The 22,858-nt window shown below is 45.0% G+C and overlaps 1 long non-coding RNA gene across 1 annotated transcript in view; it reads right to left on the bottom strand.

The window, feature by feature from the left end:
• The window catches only part of LOC144329601 (uncharacterized), a 187,560-nt gene that overhangs the window by 48,363 nt on the left and 116,339 nt on the right, over positions 1 to 22,858 (bottom strand). Inside the window, exon 2 of the long non-coding RNA XR_013395005.1 lies at positions 9,470 to 9,629. This is a non-coding gene — a long non-coding RNA (uncharacterized LOC144329601). The remainder of the gene's footprint in view (positions 1 to 9,469; positions 9,630 to 22,858) is intronic.

Here is a 22,858-nt window from a genome sequence, read left to right as displayed (position 1 = left end):
CTAACAGAAATCTGTGCCGGGACCAGAGGCAGTTACCAAAGGCATGGGGAGTCAAGGAGGCCTGCTGGAAAAACTGCGGTCTCTGATGGCTGTTGATGGTAGGCTAGGAGTTCACCAGGGAGCCAAGAGGTATGGGCGTTCCAGGGTCTGCAACGATGCAGAGGTCTGAGGCAGCACAAGCAAAGCTGGCTCTGAGCCCAACCTGCTCCATGACACCTTCAAAAATTGCTGAAGCTCAGCACAGCCAAGGCATGTGTGCCAGGCAGGAGGAAAAAACAACAGGGCAGGGTGTCCTTGGGACAGATTAGATGCCAGTAATTCTTCCCTCCCTTTAGAATGTTAGAAATCAAGTATGTGTTCCTGGGGTTCTCATTCTCTACAAAATTGCCCAATTTCATTCTTGTAATAACCTACGAGGCAAATCAGCAGCCTCTGCACACAATTTCCTGTGCCGCCTTGACCCTGCCATATCCAAGGAGCTGTTTAAACAGTCTGCTGTCTTTTCCCCTGAATGTCAAGAGAAAGACAGCCGATGGCATCAGCAGCCACAACCATTATGCACGACCTGAGAGTTTTCTTTGACCTGCCAACTAAGGTAAGTGCCTTTTTACAAAGATACCCAAGACTTCACTTTTAATTCAACTTGAACCCAAGTTTCTCTCCAGAGCACCATCTCCAAAATCCTCAATTGCCCAGTGCAAAGAATCATAGCTCTTTCCTTCTCTGGCTTTCTCTGATACAACAAGCTTACAGCAACCGTCAGAAAAGAAGGCAAGTAACATCTGTGGTGGAGACCAGACTATGAAATTAGTTCAAACATACAGCAAAGCACTGTGCTCACTGCAGAGAGACACATGCTGTTCCGTGGACATGAGCCCATTCATGAGTCACCATGCATAATAGGGCATTGTTGAAAGTGTTGGGAACATGAAAAATTCCTCACTGCCCAGTTTGGCTCATGCTGGAGCTATGTTTGCCTTCAGAAATGAAGTCAAACAGAGTTGGCTTAACTTCCAGTTGCCAGGCCCAAAGACCACGGGGCCACCATGTTTATTATGCTCATTTTTGTTTATAGGAGTTGCCCTCTGAGTTGTGTTTAAGAGGATGTGTTTTGTTTGTTTGTTTGTTTGTTTGGGGTTTGTTGTTGTTGTTGTTATTGTTGTTGTTTTGAGACAAAGTTTCACTCTTGTCACCCAGGCTGGAGTGCAATGACGCGATCTCAGCTCACTACAACCTCCGCCTCCCGGGTTCAAGCAATTCTCCTGCCTGAGCCTCCAGAGTAGCTGGGATTACAGGTGCCCGCCACCAGGTCTGGCTAATTTTTCTATTTTTAGTAGAGATAGGGTTTCGCCATGTTAGCCAGGCTGGTCTCGAACTCCTGACCTCAGGTGATCCTCCTGTCTCACCTCTCAAAGTGCTGGAATTACAGACATGAGCCACCGTGCCTGGCCTGTGTTTCAGGGTTGACTTCTCATCTGCATGTACAAGGAAAGTGAATTCTTTGACAAAGGACATGCACAGACCTCTGACCCTCCCAAAGGGTCCCTGAACACAAGAAGGACTGTTTTAAAGCCCTTCACAACACAGCTCTGTGCTATCAGGTGGATTGGCAGGAAAAAACTTGCCCATGATTTGGTGTGAAGAAATACTACAGGGTCTGTAGGCAACAATCCTTCTGCAATAATGCATAACATCTTTCATTTCCCGAATATCTATTCTTCAGTGCTTAATATGCGTGACTCCATTTCCTTCTCACATCCCTGAGATACAGGCAGGTCACATCAGCCTCATCTCATAGATAAGGAAGCTGGACTCTGAGAGGTGACAGAACATGTCTATGTTACAGAGCTAATGATTTGCACAGCTGGGATTTGAACCCAAATACACAGACTTATTTATATATGTATTTGTAATCAAGTAAATTATGTATATCTTTATTCTAAATATGTCTAACATATACATTAATGTCAATATACATATTTATACACATACATGTATGTTTATTTTTTGCCCGCCTGGGAAAAACCATGTTAGGCTGACAAAGTGTTCTGCAAGTTCATATAGATATAAATAAATATATTTTATATATTTTATATTTTTATTTATTTCTTGATTTATAAATGGATGTTACATATTTCTTCATCTATTTAGAAGTAAACACCTTTAGTTGTATGTGTGTGTGTGTATATATATATATATATATATATATATATATATCTTTTTTTTTTTTTTTTTTTTTTGGACGGAGTCTTGCCAGGCTGGAGTATAGTGGCGCGATCTTGGCTCACTGCAACCTCCACCTCCTGGGTTCAAGCAATTCTCCTGCCTCAGCCTCCTGAGTAGCTGGAACTACAGGCACCCACCACCACGCTGGCTACTTTTTTGTATTTTTAGTAGAGATGGGGTTTCACCATGTTAGCCAGGATGGTCTCGATCTCCTGACCTCGTGATCTGCCTGTGTAGTTATACTCTTAGGTATGGTTAAGGGACACTGGAGCTATGCTCCCTCTCCAGCACAACATCACAGGACGGGATTGTGGGGCAGGAAATTTGACAGTGGAGTGGTATTGATGGCTGGGAGAGTGGTACCTTTTGAGCCTTAAGTAAGGGCAGCATGAGGACCCAGTTGCACAGATCCCAGGCCTGAATGCCTGTCTCCCTGTATTCTTTGCACCTGTCTCTATCACAGCTCTTATCACATAACTCAACACGGAGGTGGTTCATTAGAACAGTCTCCCCCACCACATCCTGGATCCACCAGGACCAGGCCCTCTATCATAGTCTTTGTATCTGCCACAACACCTGGAGTGTGCTTGCACTCCAAACATTTCCATGGGCTGCATGAATGGATGGATAGATGGTTGCCTAGATGCATGGATAATTCAGCCAACCTGGGTTCAAGTCCAAGTGATACATGGTGATACATGCTTAGTTTGGAAACCATGTTAGCTGACCTTTAACACTGATGACAGGGTCTAAATTCTGTGTGTCTCATGGCGGGCTCGAGACAGGGGCTTCAGAGCACCCAGACTCACAGGGAGGAGTGAAGCCATGAAACATGACTTTCCAAAGTGGCCCTTGTCCACCATATACAACATTCAACACCTACTGGATGCCTATTCGGTGCCTAGTACTACTGGGTTAGTGCCCTGGGAACTAACAGTTCCAAGAACAGAGGGATGGGCTGGTGTGGGGGCAGGAAAACTTGAGTTCAGCATTGTCTTTTTAAAGTGTCAAGTTCTATGCATAGAAATGAGTGTAGACAGAGCTCTCCTGGTTTGCTTTGAATAAAAAATGAACTTGGGAGCTTCCTAAAAGAGAGAAGACCCTTGCATGGATTCTTCTGTTAAGGGTACACAAGTACACACACTTGGAGCAAATTGCCTCTAATTTCCCATCTAATCCTGACATTGCTTGGTGCCATCACTGGGCATGGGACATACCTGAATATGTATTTCTCTGATTAAAAACTCATTCGTTAAATCAGCCGAGCCGTGAATCATTTCACCTGGAAAAGCTCACCCTCGTCTCAGAGCAGTTCTGCAGGGTCAGCAGCTCCTCAAGCTCCCCAAGCTCTCTCCTGTCAGTGAGAGCTGGTGAGGGGCGTGGTGGTGGCCCCCGAGAAGGGCTGCAGGTGGAAATTCGGTGGCAGTGGCCCCATCAGCTTCTCTATGTCCCAGTCATCTGCTGCATAAAGAGAGGGTGGGGTGGATGAGGGCCAGTTCCACCCCAACTCCAAGCCTGAACCCTGCTGTCTCCGTAGATGGAAGAGGGAAACATCATCGCTGTGTATGAAGAAACCAGATATATATCTCCCATGCTTGCTGGGAAGAAAGTACCCAGATGCGTATAGCTTCCCATGAAAGCCAAACCAAAAGCAAATAAACTAGTGAAATTGAATCCCAATATTTCCTTTTTGCAAACTGAGTAATTTTCCTCTAACTGGACATCCACTAGGATTTTCCCAATTTCTTTTAGTTGCCTAGTCTAGAATGTGATTTCATTGCTACTTGGAGACATTCCACAAAGACACAGAAATAAAGTAGCAGTGGGTGGAGATTTCCATGACCCACAGAATGGATTTCCCAGTTGAACACGAGTAATGAATACCATGTATTAAGCAAGTATGACATACACCGCAGGCACTGTGCTCAGTACTATATGTTTACTATCTCATTAAGTCCTGATTGTGGCTTCCTTATGTAGGTGTCATGGTTTCAGATGAAGAAACAGAGGCTGGGATCAGGTGACTGCACGTCACAAGACAGAAATTGCACAGCTAGTAAGTGCCAGAACCAGGATTCAAGCCCAGAATGTCTGACTCCCACACTCATACTTCACCTGACCTTCATCACATCCCCATCCCAGGCATGAGAGGTGCAGAATCTTGGTGCCATCCCCATCCCACCTTCTGGAGGGTCCTTTCAGTCCGCATCCCTGGGCCTGAGCCACTCCATCCCTCACTCCTTCTCCTCAGCCTGGTGTGTGCTCCTGCCTTCCTCCTCCTCCTGCTGAATTCATCTCTGTCCTTCTAAAGCCAGGTCATATATTTTGTCCTCCAAGAAGCCTTCCCAGCCTTCATCCGTGTGACGCCTCCTTTCTCTGATCTCCCATGTAAAGGTGGTGACATACAACTTGACCTTCAGCTATCAGCAGATGATAGTCAAAGGAATCATTTGACTAACAGGAATGTTTTTCACCTTGTCTATTCCCACCCAAGTGGGAGCTGGGGTACACAGCCACCATCCCTCTCGATGTCAAGACCCCCACTCCCTATCTCCAGGTGGGCTTTCAGAATAGAGTGTGTCCACCAGCCGAATGGGACTTGGCAAAGTCTCCAGTGCCATTCTAATGGGTGCCATTCTGTTGGTGATCCACAAGTGACCATTAGGCCATATGCTAAAGTGACCACACAAGGAGCTTTCAGGGGTGCCCTGGCCAAGGGACATCCCTAGATGTCAGCAGAGCCCCGGGGGCATGGGCTCAGCTCCAAGCCTCTTGAAGCTGACTTTCCTCTCTCTGCCTGGACACCCCATCAGGTCTCCCTGTCCCATGCTCAGCCCCACCAACTGGGAGGCCTTCCCATGGTCCGGAGTCTGGAGAGGCCTGTGAGGCTCTTCCCTGATTCTTGTTCTAATCCTAATGTTGCAGAAGAAGCTGTGCCATTTCCCCTCAGGTCCCCACTTGTGATCCACAGAGACCTGTTTTGGTTGTCTCATCACTGGATGTAGATGCAGGCAAGAGAGCAGGCGTTTAAAACCAGCTTCTAAAACCAGCCCCTCTCATCACATTCTAACTGTGTAAACTCCGTCCAGGTCCTCACAGTAGCTATGGTGTGAAGAATAAGTGAGTTCACACACACACAGCCCTCAGAGCAGGGTTTGGCACGTGGGAAGCCCTCCATAAATGCTGGCTGCAGTTATTACTTCTTGCTCTTTTTATGCCTATGGTTAAAACCTGACTTCTAAAATAAAACAGAGGCAGCTTCAGAAAGTTACAGTCTCCCTACAGCACCCACCAAGGAGGAGTGGATGCCCACTTAAGACCCCAGGCTGCATGCAGGGGCCAGGGAGGAGCAGAGAGAAGCCCCAGGGGCTCAGAGAGATCTCCAACTCACACAGCCATGGAACTGGGACAACCATGTTTAATCAGATCTCTAGGTTGCACAGGGCCCCACCTACCATCTGAGACTCATCGCCATTACCTCCTGGAGCATCGTTTCCTTACATGGAAAATGGGGATTGAAACAATACTGCCCTCGAGGAGTGGCTGTGAAAATGAGCTGGATTAACACAGGTAAGGATCTGGAAGAGAATCTGCACATAACGCTCCCCAAATGCTGGCACCTGCTATTACATGGGTCATCTTTGTTTTATTCTTTGTGCTTTTCTGCAGTTCCCATTTGTCTGTGATGGACATGCACTACTTTTATGACTTGGAAAACATGGGAAGGTGACATGTTCTAAAAGAGTAATAATGATTAAAGATAGAATATCAGTGCCAAAGGGTTTAAATAAGGAAGTATGTCCAGTTGAACATAATCCAGGGTGGGCTTCATAGAGGAAGCAGCATTTGAGATGGGCTTTCAAGCATGGAGCGACTCTTGTGAGGCAGCAAGGGGTTTTCAGTGAGTGCTAAGGCTCCCAGGTCCACCACTGTGAGCCAAGGAACAGGGAAACTGCTGCTAATTAATGGAGAGTGAGGAGAAAAAGGTCAGCCACATTGGTGGAAGAGACAAGAAGAAGGACAATCAAGGCCACATCTCCACAATACCTGTTTTCTGGGCAATAAAGAGGACAGAGAAAGTAGACATCTTCTTTCAAAAACAGGGAACTTTTCTTGTTACTAATCTAGGCTTAGAATTGGTGCTAGAACACATGAACTGATTATTTACAAGAGAAGAAATGAAAAATGACCACTAAAACCATGGGGAAAATGGTGAAAATGATCAGGTAAAACCAGTCAATACACACCAGGATGGTTAGAGGCAGAAAGAGGAAAGCCATCAAGATTTATTCTCACATCTGCAGAAACAACAGAATCAAATTCAACCCTTCCTGAGACAATACAGAGTAGCACATTTTTCTGTGTCACCTCCCCAAGGCCTTCCACTACATGAGATTCAATGACAAGTCCCCCACTCCACTCACCTCTTTGTGGAATGCACCACCTCCCGGGCACTGGGGGCACACTGCTCCCTGCTCTGTGGATAAGCCTTACCTGGGCCAGAGGACAAGAGCATGTGCATGTGCTCTGTCTTGACAGAAGCATCAGAGTCTGGGGAAAGGATCAAACCAAGCCAGCTGGTGCAGACAAGGAAATTCACAGGGAAATTTAGAGCAAACACATTCTTACTTTCACCAATCTTTAACAGCACATCCAACCACATGTCTGCAAATCAACAAGCTGTGCTACGGTATGTCAGGATTGAGTAGGAGTCCCACTTCTGCCACCCCAAGTGTAACTCCAGGCAAGGAGCCTGCCTCTCTGGAGCATAAGGTCCTTCACGCAGTGTGTAGACATCGTCAGGCAGTTGAGATCATTAAAAAGAGTACACATATGGCCAAAGTCAGCCTTCCATAAGGACCAGCTATCCATATTATCCAAAAGCCAGAGAGACAAGCATGACAAGCATTGCTCTCGTCTTGGCTGAAGAGCAAAGGTTTAAACTGGGGTGTGATGCTGAAGTCCTTAGTTCCTCCGATTCTCTACTACCAATTACTCCTGTCCAGGAACAAGCTTTCAAGTTGTAAAAGCCACGTCCTTCTAAGTCACACAACAGGATCAGGTGGTTAAGTGGACGGCTGGGCACACAGAGCAGTGGGGCTGGTGGGCCATGTGCTGAACCTGGCCCCTTGAGAAAACCTGAGGCAGATTTTGTGGTCCCTCTTTGGTGCTGGGCAAGGATAAAAGACCTCAGACATCTGCCTGCAGCTTTAGACCAAGAAAGGGACAAACGTGCCTGCTTCAGGGTAATTAACAAGAGATTTGGAAAGCTTCAGGCTCAATTAACCCATTCTACATGAAGCATGGATAATGTAGGAAAATGATGCCAATTATCCCAGACATCTGAGACTATGCCTAGTTCTTCCTTCCCTACTCCCCATCTCTCAGGTCACAAAATAAGCATAAGAGCCTTACATTTATGTACCAGCCATTTGATTTGGGAACTAAAAAGCTGCTTCTGCTGGCTCAAATAAGGAGCCCCAATATCTCACCCGAGTCCTTCTTGACTCAACAACCATCCAGAAAACATGGCCTGCAACAGGCCTTTCTTTTGCTCATCTTCTTCCATAAAATCACATACTGGGCAAGGCAGCAAGGGCTCAACTCCTGTGTCAACTTCTCCCTTTGCTTCACCATGTAAAATCTCACAGAAGTAGCCCCAATATATTCCACAGTCTCTGCTTACTTCTGTCTTCATTTAGCAAAGTCTACTTACACTGTTAAGTTGCTTTGATATCCAACAGAGAAGAGTAAATAAGCCATTCACATAAAACAAAGGCAACATTAGCCGAGGATGGCCACAGCTAGTGGTGGCCAAGAACTGTGCATGTCCTACTCCAGGAGACTAGTCTAAGGGGATGGTGTGGAATTTGCTGGAAGCTCAGAAAACATATGTTTAGGATAAATAAAAGAAAGCACGCCTTCTCACAGAAAGTAGGTGGCGCATGGTGGAAACAAGTCATGATTTTTAAATGCTTAAATACATTCATGGATGTCAGATCCAAAAAGGTTTGTGAGAGGAACCTAGAACAGACAATGTGTTCATAAATGAGCACAACAAATAACATGAATCAACTTCCCTCTCCCCCAGAACAATATCGCCATGGCAAAGTGAGGAAGCATTCCTGACCATCGACTTGGCAATGATCCAAATCATAAATACGATTCTTAACAAATCAAGAAAGCAAAGATATCACAACCTCTAACCTTGATAACAGTGTACTGTGATAAGAATTTACCTTCTATCTCTGATAAAATGGACATTGCCTCACCAATATTAATCATACGAAGCGTCCCATTTTCCTATAAAGCATACCATAAGTAAAAAATAGAATGTCACTGTATCACCAGCTTGACCTAAAGCAGGTATGTTAGCTAAAATATGTAAGCTAGAGTACACATTACATTAGCGCCAGCTTGACCTTCCTTCTTAAAATGTAGGAGATTTTAGAGGAATAATTTCAACAATCCTGGTCTTTTCTGAAGGTGGGACAAGGAAAACTGAATGGATGCCCTCATTTTCCTTTGATAAATTGTCCTGCAACACAGAGGGGTCTTCAGCATCAGTGCCCTGCCTCAGAGCCCTGCTCCCACTCTTAGGTGGATCATGAGGCCCCACCTTGATGGTGGTGTGGTTGCCAGTGGCAGGGTCTCTCCTTCTCGTTAGAAATCCCCTTGCAGTTCAGGTGCGGTGGCTCATGCCTGTAATTCCAGCACTTTGGGAGGACGAGGCAGGTGGATCATTTAAGGTCAGGAGTTGGAGACCAGCCTGGCCAACATGGCGAAATTCTGTGTCTACTAAAAATACAAAAATTACCCGGGTGCAGTGGCACACACCTGTAGTCCCAACTACTCTGGAGGCTGAGGCAGGAGAATCAGTTGAACCCAGCAGGCAGGGGTTGAAGTAAGCTGAAATTGCCCCACTGCACTCCAGCCTGGGCAACAGAATAAAACTGTCTTTAAAAAAAAAAAAAAAAAAAGACAAGACAAGAAAAAAAGGAATCTGCTTGCAATCTCCCAGCCTTAGCAGGGGTGCTTCCAATGCTGGACACTCACTGCAAGGTAGCTCTGGCTATGGAGGGAGATATCTCATCCCCTCTAATTCGAGTTCCACTTTCTTGAGGTCAAAGAAATTAATCTTCCTTTTATAGGCTAGGTTATGCCAATTAAAATGCCTTGAGCTTCAAGAAAAAGAAAAGCCAAGTCAAAGTGGATTCAACAACATGGAGATTTACAGACTCACCCAAGAGGAAGTCCCAAGGTGGGGTGGGCTTGGGGGTAGAATGGCTCTATTGGCTCAGTAGCATCCCTGGGGACTCCGTCTTCCCATCTCCTGAGGTTGGTGCCTTTGTCGTCCCAGAATGACTGCCAACATTCAGCCAGGATATCTGCTTTCTTGTTCACTGTTGGGGAGAGGGGGTGGATTGAGACAAATAATGCCTTCCTGAACCTCCTCATCAAAAAGCAGACTGCCTTTCCTAAAAGCCCCTACCAAACCTCTCCTTGCATCTCATTGGCCTGAACTGTCTTAGAGCTGCCCATCTCTCAGTCAATCACAGAGGCAAAGGGGATGGGCCTTCAGTGATTGACTTAGCTGTAGACCATCCATGGCCCATCCAAGCTGAAAGTCAATCTGCCTAACCCCTACCCAATGGGAGACAGCTATGATGAATGTTAGCAGAGTCATCTCGTGTCCACTCCTTGGCTCTTTCCCTTTCCTGATTGGAAAGTCAAGCCCTTCCCTTGCTCCTCCTTAGACAAGATCCCTGGCCTTGCTGCCTTCCCTAGCATCAACCCTTCGGGGTGCTAATCTGTACAAGGGAGCCAGCACGCTGGGCTTCCAGGAACACTGGCTAAGCCTGTCTTATGGCTTTTGCAGTCTTGTCATGCTGGGGGCTTACACTGGACACATACCATGAGCTTCAGTGGATCTTGGGTTTGGATTCTCACTCTGCTGCCTACTGGATGTGTCACACTGAGCAGGCTGTTTCACCACACTCACCCTCAGTTTTCCTCATCTATAAAACTGGGAATAATAATAGTAACTATTATGTTGGGTTGTTTCAAAGAAGGAAACCAGGTAAAGTCTGAGTCCACTTCATGGTACTCAAGATTCTCATAGATTTTGATATTATCATTAATAATAATTAACTCATTCTGTTCCACCTCATACCGATACCAACTTCCAATCACACAGGTATAGGCTGTCTGCTTCTCCTTCACTCACACCACATTGGGAAACATGACTGTTGTCACCAGCAGACACCCATTTGTGCAGAAGACCCCACATTCTCTACAGGAGACACTTGTTCTCTGCCTTTCCAGAGGCACCACCACCACCTGCTCTGCCATCACCCATCCCCAGAGTCTGAATATGTAATACAACTAAGCAAAACAGCTCTTCCACAACATAAATTTCCATTTGCAGTAACTGTGTGCCTTTTTTCTGCCCACTTCAGTTGATACTTTGGGCTTCAGGTGATACTTTTGTACTCAAATATGCCAAAGCAATTTGTGCAGTACTAAAGTTAATTGTAAGAAACAATATTAGAGCTGCTGAAAGATGATTTCAGTATTAACCATACATCTTGTAAAATACATAATGTCTCCAGGAGCTAAAGAAGAAAAATAACTACAAATATCATTGTTTGCGAGTGTTTCTATGCAATATAAGCTCCTCAGCCTGCAGTGAGAAGTCATGGAAGCAATTACCAATATTAATATTTTTAAGTGGTTTCAAGAAGTTTGCCAAGATAGGGATGAGAGGGAAGACCGAATGGCCAGCTACAGTTTCCTTCTTAGGGTGAAAACCAGTGAAGAAGGGGGGTCCTGTCCCAGATCTTAACAACTTCCTTCTCTCCCCCAGGTTACAAATTCCTGCTGCTCGGGGGCTTTCTTGGGGCTCTACCCTCCAATCTGTCTAGCACCTTCTTGCCTTATCCTGGTCCTGTGGGCTCAAGCCAGTTGCCCTGACTTGATCTCTTTCTGCCTAGCCCTTGGACTTATCCAGACTGGCTACCTGGCTGTTGACTTTGCTCTCTGAGCTTACCCTTGGCCCTATGCTCACCACCCCTTGATCAGGCCTCTCCCAGGCCTGCACTCAGCCCAACCGTTCCCCGACCACCTGCCTCACCAGCAGAGGAGTCCAGACAGTAAGAGTGGAGACCATCCCCTTACACACTGAGTGGAGCAATTCCTGGAGGGCTTGGGGTGCATAGCTCAACCTTGATTTTGATCTCAAGGAGGAAACTCAAGCTGTTGCAAAGACATCTCCCTTATCACTACCATCAGAGACAGAAAAGCCTAAATGGATCATGAAGCTAATTCTGTGCAGGGAACCAGACACTAATGAGTTCTCATGAAGGCCACACGGGATAGACTAGACTCCCGTTTCTTCTCTCTTCTCTCTTCCATGTGGCCTTGCAGAGCAGGAGATGCAGAATAAAGACCCCAGATGCAAACTGGCAATGGGTTTGCCTATGTGCTTTGTTGGGCCAAAAGAATATTAGCAAATGCAATGTGGCCCAAAGCTCTTCAAGGATAGAAGAGTTCACAGTTTGGTTTGCCCCTTTAACTCCTATGATCTGCTATGAGAAATGCATGTCCCAAGTATGCCCCGGCTCCAAAGAGCTCTGGAGCTCTTGGTGGGCCAATCCCAACCAAGACACAATCAACTCCAGACCCATGAACAATAAAATAAAAGTTTGTAGTTATTTATATACAATTAAAAAAACAAAATGGAACAACCACTGCCCAAGAACACCATCAATAACATTCTGACCACAGAGCAACTCAATGCCTCAAACCAAGAGGTATCTGTGGGACAGGAGAAGAGTGGTCACTGTATCAACAACCCCACAACACTTTGCAAAGATAACGGACCAAGGAAAGAAAGCAATCAGAATCCTCCAAGGGACCTGGCTTCTGCCTTCCTTCACAGGCCCCATGGAGAGGACAGCTGTGTGTTTGTTGCCCTGCACCCCTTCTTCGGGGACCAGCTCCCAGGCTTTTCCCCACCCTAACAGTCCCTGTGGGCTTATGGTTCTGGCCTGGCCATTCGGCATACATATTCCATTACCCTGGCCACAGTGAGTGGTTCAGGATAGACACGTGACGCAGGCCAGACCCAAAGCACCAACTATGGGATTTTTGGAAGGAAAGAGGAGCTCTCTTTTTGGTAAGATACAGGCCTGGAACTGCTACAGCCACCACCAATAGACGGACTGCCCAAGAATGAAACAAACACAGAAGAAAGCCAGGGCTAAAAGATGGAAAGACCAGCCTGGGCAACATAGAGACCTCATCTCTATTAAAAATCAAAAAAATCAGCTGGTGTCTGTGTACCTGTGGTCCCAGCTACTCAGGATTGCTTGAGATGGGGAGGTCGAGGCTGCAGTGAGCCCTGATCGTGCCATTGGACTCCAGCCTGAGCAAAAGAGCAAGACCTTGTCTCAAAAGAAAAAAAAAAAAAGATGGAAAGAGACAGATGCTGAAAGACTTTGTATGAGTACCTGATGAGTACCTGGATCCAGCTATGCCTGAAGTTAGCAACATCCTGAACACTTGAGGTGTGTGAGCCAGTACATTTCTTTCTGTGTCTTCAGCCAGTTGAGTCGGGTTCTCTCCCTCCCCCACTGAAAGAGACTTGATGGAGATGCTTCCTTGTTAGCCACACTGTGCAGTTGCTCCTTTCCATCCTTCCATTGTTGAGGTTTAAATTTAATGTGAAGAAAAGGCATAGAATTTTCATGCTCCTCCACTGGCATTTCTGTTGCTGGCCTCGGCCATTTTGTTAGGCCAGTGATTCCAAACATTTTAGAGTAGCAAAGCCCATCATTGTTGGTCAGGAATATTGCATAGCATGTATTTCTTACCCACGCTCTTATTATAGTCTCAGTAAGTGGTTAACCTTTCATTTTTCTTGAGAAAAAATGAGCATGTCACTCCCTCATTTCTCTGCCTCTCTCAGGATTCAGAGATAGGACAAAGTTAAACTGGATATTTCTGAACTTTACAAAGTTAAAAACCAATCAGTTCTTCCCCTTTCCCAAAAGAAAATTATCTTGTCACAGAGGGCCCTCTTCCCTCCAACGTGTTCCAAAGCAGTGGCACAAATGCATGCATCTGGCCAAATGCCATCGGCTGCTGTCTGAGGGCCATCTGAAAAGCAGCCTCTTCTTCCGGCCACCCCATCCCCAGCTGTCAGGGATCCCCACTTGGAGTCCTCATGTTCCTGAAATGATATGTCCAGGGCAGATGTCTCAGGGCTCACGTCAAGCATGAAGGCAGTGCTCCCCTGCTCAGCTGTCACGGCTGATTGAGACACAGGCCCAACCCAGGGCTCCCTCAGAGAGTCACCAAGACTGGGCTGAGCTTCCCCCACAGAGATGCTGCTGACACGCCAGTGGTGCCCCCTGGCTCTCCTGACTGACAGTGCTGATTCTAACGAAGTCACAGCCTTCGCCGGTGTTCCTTTTTTAAATTCTTTTTTTAAATTGGGGTGAAATGCACGTATCATAAAATTGAACCTTTTAACCATTTTGAAGTGTACAGTCCAGTAGCATTAAGTACAGTCATATTTTGTGCAACCGTCACCACCATCCACCCCCAGAAAATGTTTTATCTTGCAAAACTGAAACTCTATATCCATTAAACAATACTCCCCCATTTCCTCCTCCTCCCGGTCCCTGGCAACTACCATTCTACTTCTGTCTCTAGGAATTTGACTACTCTAGAGGTCCTCATATAAGTGGAATTAGACAGTATTTGTCCTTTTGTGTCTGGCTTATTTCACATAGCACAATGTCCTCAAGATTCACCTATGTTGTAGTATGTGTCAGAATTTTCTTCCTTTTTAAGGCTGAAGCATATTCCATTGTATGTCGACAGCACATTTTGTTTATTCATTCATCTATCGATGGACATCTATCGATGGACACTTGGTTGCTTCCACCTTTTGGCTATTTCAAATAATGCTGCTGTGAACAGAGGTGTACAAATATCTCTTCAAGACCGTGCTTCCAATTATTTTGGGCATATCCCCAGAAGTAGAATTGCAATAACACAGTAATTCTTTTTTCTTTTTTTGGGGGGGATGGAGTCTCACTCTGTCACCCAGGCTGGGGTGCAGTGGTGCAATCTCGGCTCACTACAACCTCCATCTCCCAGGTTCAAGCGATTCTCCTGCCTCAGCCTCCCAAGTAGCTGGGACTACAGGTGTGCGCCACCATGCCCAGCAAATTTTTGTATTTTTAGTAGAGACAGGGTTTTACCATGTTGGTCAGGCTGGTCTCCATCTCTTGACCTCGTGATCTGCCTGCCTGCCCTCCCAAAGTGCTGGGGATTACAGGCATGAGCCGTTGCACCCAACCAATCACACGGTAATTCTATGTTTAATTTTTTTGAAAAACCTCCATGCTGTTTTCCACAGTGGCATTTTACACTCCCACCAGCAATGCACAAAGATTCCAATTTTTCTACATGCTTACCAACACTCGTTATTTTCTGGGTTTTTGACAGTAGCCGCCCTAATGGGTGTGAGGCAATATCTCATTATGGTTTTGACTTTTACTGTTACTCGTATTGTAATAGTCACTACTATAACTTTCTAACGTTGTACCAAGTTTAGTCTTTTAATATTTAAGAGGTGGGCTTCTTTCACTTCGAAGATAAATGATCCTTGGTGCCTAAACAACTTGCTACAAAAGGCCCAAGTTCTTTTAAGAGAGATAATCTAATGCTAAGTTACAGGGGCCCAAAGATTCTAAGTGATTAGTCCCATCCTCCCCTTTTCCAAAAAGGAAATGGATGTCCCAGAGGGATCATGTAGTGGTTAAGAAATATGAACTGGGCAAATCTGGGTTGAAAACCTGGCTCTGCCACTCACGAGTTGCAGGACCATGGAGCTGTCTCTCAGCCCCTCTACACTTGGCTTCTTTTCAGAGCACAATGGATAGGAACAGTGTCTCTCTTACACGATTGCTGTGAGAGTTAATCTGTGTGCCAAATGCAGTGTCTGCCGCAGGGCAAGTGCTTGGTAAATTCCAGCAGCTCTTATGGTTGTTGCCTTCTTATTCTTATGAAATAAGTTGCCCAAGTCCCATGCCTAGTGAATTGGTTTCTTGATTCCCAGTGTTTGCCCTGGCCATGATGGTTCTTAACCCCACTTTCCCCAGTGTCTATGCTCACCTTAAACAACTCTGGCTTTTACTTGACTGTAACTGATTGCCTCGTTCCTAAAATGGACACAGAACTCATTCCCTCAATGGTACATTGAGTCAATCCAGCACAGGAAGAGAGAGGATCAGCTGCTGCAAATTCTGAATGGTCCACAGTAGCAGAAGGCAAAGCGACAAATGACGGCGGTGCGGGGGGAAGGGTCTCACAAAACCTTTGACCTCAAGGAAGTTCACATGATCTGAAATGATGCTGCTCCCACATTCCTGGGGAGTTGCTTCCTCTTTGCATTGACTCCGTCATGCATTTCTCTGATATTTTACAGCTTACAAAGATTCTCTCCATTGATAACCAGTTCTTGAGAACCTACTCCAATTAAGCATGATGTGCCAAGTGCCAGAGTCACAGCCAAGAGCAATGCCAGAGGGTCTGGGGAAGGAAGCAGACATGATTTGGAAAGTGACACCAATCAATGGAAAACTGCAACTGTGCTAAGGGCAAGGAAGGAGGGAAGCAGGTGCCCTGAGAACCCACAAGAGGGGCTGTCAGCTGAGCTCTAACAGATGAATCACAGGAAGTGTTCACAAAGTAGCATATAAAATAGACATTTATTTTATGCTTCACTCCTGTCTGTCTGTGGGCCTTGAACATTTGCCGTGTGCAGATCCTTCACCAACCCTGCTGTACTTAAGGCTCAGGCATTTGATGAACTCAGGGGATTATGGAAAGCACACAACTTGTCCATTAAAAGGAGAGTGGGCAAATTAAGTGTAGTTTCTCCCAACTACAGAATACTATGCAGCTGTTAAGAGGAATTAAATACACCTGCATAGGCTACTGTGGAAAGATTAGCACAATAAATTAGAAAGTGAAGAATTCCTCGTGTAGAGAAGTATTAGTAAATGATTCATTTACGTAAGGAAGAAAATCATATACACAAATATGGGTATAGTCAGACTTTTTTTTTTTTTTTGGAGAGACACAAGAAATTACTTATGTTAGTTTGTTAGGGCTGCCATAATAAAGTACCACACACTGAATGGCTTGAACAGATGAGATGTATTTTCTAGCAGTTCTGAACATGTGAAGTCTGAGATCAATGTGTCGGCAGGGGTGGCTCCTTCCGGGAACCCTGAGGGAGGAATCTGTTCCAGGCCCCTCTCTTTGGCTTGTAGATGCATCGTCTTCCTATGTCTCTTTACACTGTCTTCCCTCTATGTAAGTGTCTGTGTCCAAATTTCCTGTTTCGATAAGAACATCAGTCATACAGGATTAGGGCTCATCTTAATGACCTCATTTTAACTTCATGACCTCTGTAAAGATCCTATCTCCAAATAAGGTCACATTCTGAGGTTCAGGGGGGTTAGGATGTCAACATATGAATTTGAGTAGGGGACACAATTCAACCCATGGCATTGCTGGGAGAGGAAAGGGACTCACCTTTTACTTTATATATTCCTCTATAGCATTTATACTTTTATGATGAGCATACATTTCAATTGCAAAAACAACTTTTAGTCCAAAAAGTGGTTGGAAATTTAAATCCCGCCACAAATCAAGCACCAAGTAAAAACCCTGGGGTTGTATACTATAGGTCAAAGTGACCTGTTTCCATATCTGAAACAAGAGGCACACCCTCCATTAAGGCCTCCAAGGGGGAGTGCGTATGTCCAAGAGAGGGAAACTGACCATCACTGGTCTTGCACACTTCTAGTTATTTTTATTTTTTTTAATTTCTATTTTGTTTTATATGGTATGTAGAGGGGTACATGCTTAAAACTTTCTACTTGGTGGGGTTTGCCTTCTAAATAGTGTGCATGGCAAAGCCCTCGGGAGCACCTTTCATGAAGCTTAATATTTTCATAAGCAAAGAAAAAGACCTAGTCCGTGCCTGCGTATGAGTCTTGTTAGTTTGGTCTTCGTCAAAGGCTGACTACTCCAGTTGCTATCTCTGTGTGACAGTGTCTTAGGATGACTATTTCATTTTGCTCATGATTTCATAGATCAGGAATTCAAGAAGGGATTAGCTGAGTGGTTCTTGCCGGGGGTCTCCTATTTGTTGCAGTGAGATGTTGGCTGAACCTGGAGTCATCTGCAGGCTTGGCTGGGCTGCATGTCCCAGATGATCCTCTCACATGGCTGATGGTCGCTGGTTATCTGCTGAGTTCTCAGCAGAGATGCCAGAGTACCTACACGTGGCAATCTCAGGGCATCCAATGTCTTAAACAGTGGCTGACTTCTCCCAGAGGGAGTGTTCCTAAAAACTTGGCAGAAACCACACGGTCTTTTCTGATCCAACCTCAGAAATTAAGGCATCACTATTGCTGGACTGATTGCAAGCCAGTTACATTCAAGGCTCAGATCCAAGGGGACGGAACCAGGCAGAAACTCAATGCTTTTTCTGATCTAGCTTCAGAAAGAGCAGAGTGTATTAGCTATCTATCACTGCATAACAAACTCTCTCAAAGCTTAACAGCTTAAAACAACAAACTTTAGGACTGTACAGTGTCTATGGGCCAGGAATTCAGAAGTACCTCTGCAGGCTGCCTCTGACTCAAGGTCTCTTGTGAGATTGCAGTCGATATGTCAGCAAGGGCTACAATGATCTGAAGGTTTGGCCGATGCTGGAAGATCTAATTCCAAGATACTCAGTCATATGGCTATTGGCAGGAAGCTTCTGTTCCTCAGGGTTGTTGACAAAAGGCCTTAGTTCTTCCTGGTATGGGCCTCTCCATGTGTTGCCTGAGTATCCTAAAAGCATGGCAGCCAGTTTGCCCAAGAGCCGAGTGAGACAGAGATATGAGAGAGAGAAAGAGAGAGAGAGAGAGAGAGAGAGAGAGAGAGAGAGCAGGAAGCTGCAATGCCTTTTATAATCTAGTTTCTGAAGTCATACCCCATCATTTTCACTTAATTCTATTTGTTAGAAATGAGTCACTAAGGCCACATGCAAGGGAAAGGGCATTAGGCTTCACTTTTTGTAGCAAATGTCAAAGAATTTTGACACCACCCACAACATCACCTCTGTTGCATCCCATTGGTTATAAGTGGGTCCCAGCACAGATTCAAGGGGACGGGACATACATCCCACCTTCAGTGGGCGGAATGTCCAAGGATTTTCAGACAAGGACTTAAGTACAGTGTCTTAGCTCAGATTTCCATAACAAACTACCATAGGCTGGACGACTTAAACAACAGGAATTGATCTCTCACAGTTCTGGAGGCTAGAAAATCCAAAATCAAGGTGCTGGAAGATTCCTTTCCTGGCTTGCAAATAGCCACCTTCTTGCTGTGTCCTCATCTATCAGAGACAGTGTGCAGGCACTCTGGTGTTTCTTCCTCTTTTCAGAAGGACACTAATCCCATTATGGAGACCCTTACCCTCATGACCTCATATAACCCTAATTACCTCCCAAAGACCCCCCTTCCAAATGCCATCACATGAGGGGGAAGGCTAGCATTTTCACATATGAAATGGGGGGAACATAAACATTCAGTCCATAACCTTCCACTCCTAGCCCTCCAAAATGTGTGTCCTTCTCACATACAAAATTCATTCAATCCCAACAGCCCCAGCTGACTTCATTGGTTCTAGCATCAACTCTAAAGTCCCAAGTCTCATCTAAATATCACAGAAGTCAGATATCTACATCATAAAGAATTTATTCCAGGAGAAACAAAAGGGGAGAGTGAGACAAGGAAGGGAAAAGAGCCAGCAAGGGATAGATTACAGCATGGAGCTCTGTCCTGCTGGGGGCTCTTCAGAATCCACGTGGAACATGGCTCAGCCTAGGCCAATTGGAGCACGGGGGACTGGGCAATTGTCCATCTACCGTCATCCCCAACTAGCTGAGGTTTTCCTCTGGAAGCGTTAACACCCTCAGAGAAAGCCCTTAAATAGCCGGAGATGGGACTCTGTCAGTGAACTGAAAACTGTTGCCCACCACCACAGGTGAACTCAGGTGGCCCAGCGTGGATATAGAAAAAGCACCAACTACATCTGCTATGGAATCTGAGATCAAGAAGTGCCTTCCAAAATAAATGTTTTTTTATTGGTCAGGTAAAGGGCTTGCGATAACAGGTCACTGTGACTCGGCAAACATAGATTCTGTGATAGTCACATATGCTTGCAAAAATACTCACAGGTTCTCAGGCTATGGAAGACTCTGATTCACTCATTCGATGAATATATACTCAACACCTACCACAAGCCAAGAACTGTGCTAGGCTCTGGGGTTACAATAATGGACAAAACAGATGAGTTTTCTGATCTCACAGGGCTTATAGGCTAGAGGATTAGAGCAGCATTAATCAAATAATCACACAACACATGATAAATACTAATTTTGACAGCTGGTATAAAGGTGCATTTTCTGCAGAGAAGGCCCTTGACAAAGCTATAGAAGCCGACATGTATGTTCCCCAGGGTATGGTGAGAAAGCAGTAGATGGTGTTGGAAGTGGTTCTGCGCATGCACTGGGGAATGCCTTCACAGAGAAGCTTCCTCGCCCTTTCAAGAAACCTCTTGAGGAGATATGGAGCTTTCTACTCATCCGACAGAATGAGAATTTCTCTCTGAAGCTGGGATTTTACAAGGAAGGGTCGATATCACTCCAGCACAGATCTAGTCATTGAAATAACAGTACTTGAAAGAAAGAAATACAACCAATATCCAAAGGATGGTGAATTGTAAAGAGAAAAAAGTCTCGGTTTTCTTGATGACATTGCTGAACTTTCTCGCTAGCCTTAGTCTCCTCACCCTCAAACTTCTTGTAATGTGAGCTCATTAAAAGTCTTTATTGTTTCATCCACTCTAAATCAAGTTTTCAGTTACTTGCAACCAAAAACATCCCTGACACACCATATATTTCATATTTTTCCACAGTTCTTTGTGAGAACTCTTACTGTTCCCATGAGATAGGTGAAGGAAACTGATACCCATATAAGTGAACTGTCCAAGGTCACACAACGAATAAAGCTGGAATTGGGATGCAGGCCTTCTCACTGCAGCTCCTCTGAATTTGCTCTAGTGCAGTATACTGCAGCACAACATAACACAAGCCCCTTCTCTCCCTACTAGGTCTTTGCCACATGTTGTCACCTTACAGAGCTATTTTTAGTCCCCAGATGCCATGAGGCACAGGATTCCTAACTGCCACCTCCCAGCTCAGTGCCATTGACATGATGTGTCAGCGTAGTGGCCTTTCCTGTCATTGCACAAGTCCAGAGTTTCCACAGGCATCCTTTTTGTTTTTTGCATCCTTGCCTTGACAATTTGTACTGCTCTCTTCCTCCTTTGAACATTCTTCTTTGTTTCCCTAGAACATTTATTATGTCACCACATACACACATTCTTGCCATATTTAAAACAGTGGTTATGAAAGTTGTGTCATAACATTAGGACATTATATGTTAAGTGGAAAGTAGGATACAAATTACATGCACAAAGATATGAAAAAACACATATGAACATTAAAAATTAAAACAAAAACACTAGAATGTTTGCTGTGATTATGGTGGTGTGGTAAGACTGTGCATAATTTGTTTCCTTTTTTTTGATTTTCCAAATTTTTCGTTATGTGCATATCATGAAAAAAATAGGATGTTTTTAAAAATATGTCATTGTTTATCTGGCCCATCTCCTGGGAGGCATATAGCAGAGCATGCTAGTTAACAGCCTGCACTCCGGAGCTTAATTGCCTAAGTTCAAATCCCAGCCCAACCACTTAATAGGTGCATAGCTCTCAGCAAGATCTGTAATTATTCTGTACCTCAGTTTACCCATCTGTAAAAGAGGCAATATCCCATCCACCTGTCTCACAAGGTAACTCTGAGGATCAAGTAAGTTAGCAATTGTAAAGCACTTGGCATGGTGTCTAGTACAGGAAGAGTGTTATGTGTTTGTTGAATATAAGCCATTTTATCTTGCCTTACCCACTGTGGGGCTTCTTGGAAGGGACTGTGACGCAGAAGTGAGACAGACCTCTGTGTTTTTCAGACAGACACAACTGGTCAAAGTGCAAAGAGATGACTTGTGCTCAACATGAAGACTCTTTTAACCTCAGAGTCAAGCAGGCTGGAGAGGAGCTCCTTAGCAATTCACCACTGGATGGTTGTGTCACAGACTCCTCAGATACTTGACATCTCATGAAGCACCCTCACATAAGGCCACTGGCGGAAATCACGTGAAGGGAAGATGACCAAACCTCCACCAGTGTAGAGAGGCCCCTAATAAGCCTTCCTCCAGTGAAATAGGATGAAGTCCTCTAGCGGCCGGGGGGTGATAATACAACTCCTCATCCAAGTCCTAACACAGAATGCCCCTCTGTTTCTTGCGCACCTCTAGCTGGGTTTGTTTTTGTCGAGCGCGTCAGGAGAGACTGCAGGGCTCCTTCTGTCCCCTTGCTGAGACTGAAAGAGTCAAAATACTTTTCCTAAGACCAGGTATCTTCATGTTTGTCGTATGAGCTCACTTTACGAAGCTCATCTCTAGAAAGGAGTCCCTCACTGGCACATTGGGTCATGTGGGCCACTTGTGTACACACGACCTCTGCTTGGAGACCAGGGCTTTCTCAAAAGCATGGCTTAGAATGTGCTTCCGATGGGTGGGAACTGAACCCAGCTCCTCTCATTTCAATCCCTTCACTTTGCAAATGGAGAAAATTCCCCATTAATTCTAAATATTTCTCAGCAATTTTTAGACTAGTGTCTGGAACAGGGTGGGTGGATCATAAATACTTTATGGGAATTTGGTGTCACTTTCTATCCTCATGATTACTGTAACAGTGGATGTCATCAAAAGGTTCACTGATGATACATCAATGGCTCTGTCTTTCTCAACTTGGCACTGGTAAAATACTCAAGAACACAGAATGCTGAATTAGGAAGAACCCGCCTTTACTTTCATATTTTATATATTATCCGATGGCTGGGAGAAAGAGAAAAAACAGGTAGGAGAAGAAAGAAGAAGCAGACAAAAATAGAATAGTCTAGCTCAGGGTTCTGCAAAGGGGCAGTTGGTAAGGATTTTATGCTTTGCGGGTCATGCAATGCTGTCGTAACTACTCAACTCAGCCATTGTAGCAGGAAAGCTGTAATAGATGACACATAAATAAATGAGTGTGGCTGGATTCCAAGAAAACTGTATTACAAAACAATCAGTGGGCTGGATGTGGCCTGCCCACCCCTCATCTAATGCAAGAATGATGACATTCCCCATCCTTCATACATGGCAGAAATGGTTAATTGATCATGGTGTCAATTAACTGCCTGAGTTAAAAACCCTGTTCCAGGCCCTTAGTAAGTGTACACCTTCAGGAAATTTGATTAACGTTTCCAAGCTTCAGTTTTCTCATCTTTAAAATGGAGCTCGAAATACTGTGAACCTCAAAGAACTCCTGTGAGAATTGAGTAAGACTGTTGGAAGAGGCTTAGTTTGGGTGACTGGTACTTAGCAAGC

Source organism: Macaca mulatta, chromosome 6, assembly GCF_049350105.2.
Source record: "Macaca mulatta isolate MMU2019108-1 chromosome 6, T2T-MMU8v2.0, whole genome shotgun sequence".
Taxonomy (NCBI): domain Eukaryota; kingdom Metazoa; phylum Chordata; class Mammalia; order Primates; family Cercopithecidae; genus Macaca; species Macaca mulatta.
The sequence above is the reverse complement of the archived record's forward strand: the minus strand, read 5'-3'. Positions and strand labels throughout refer to the sequence as shown.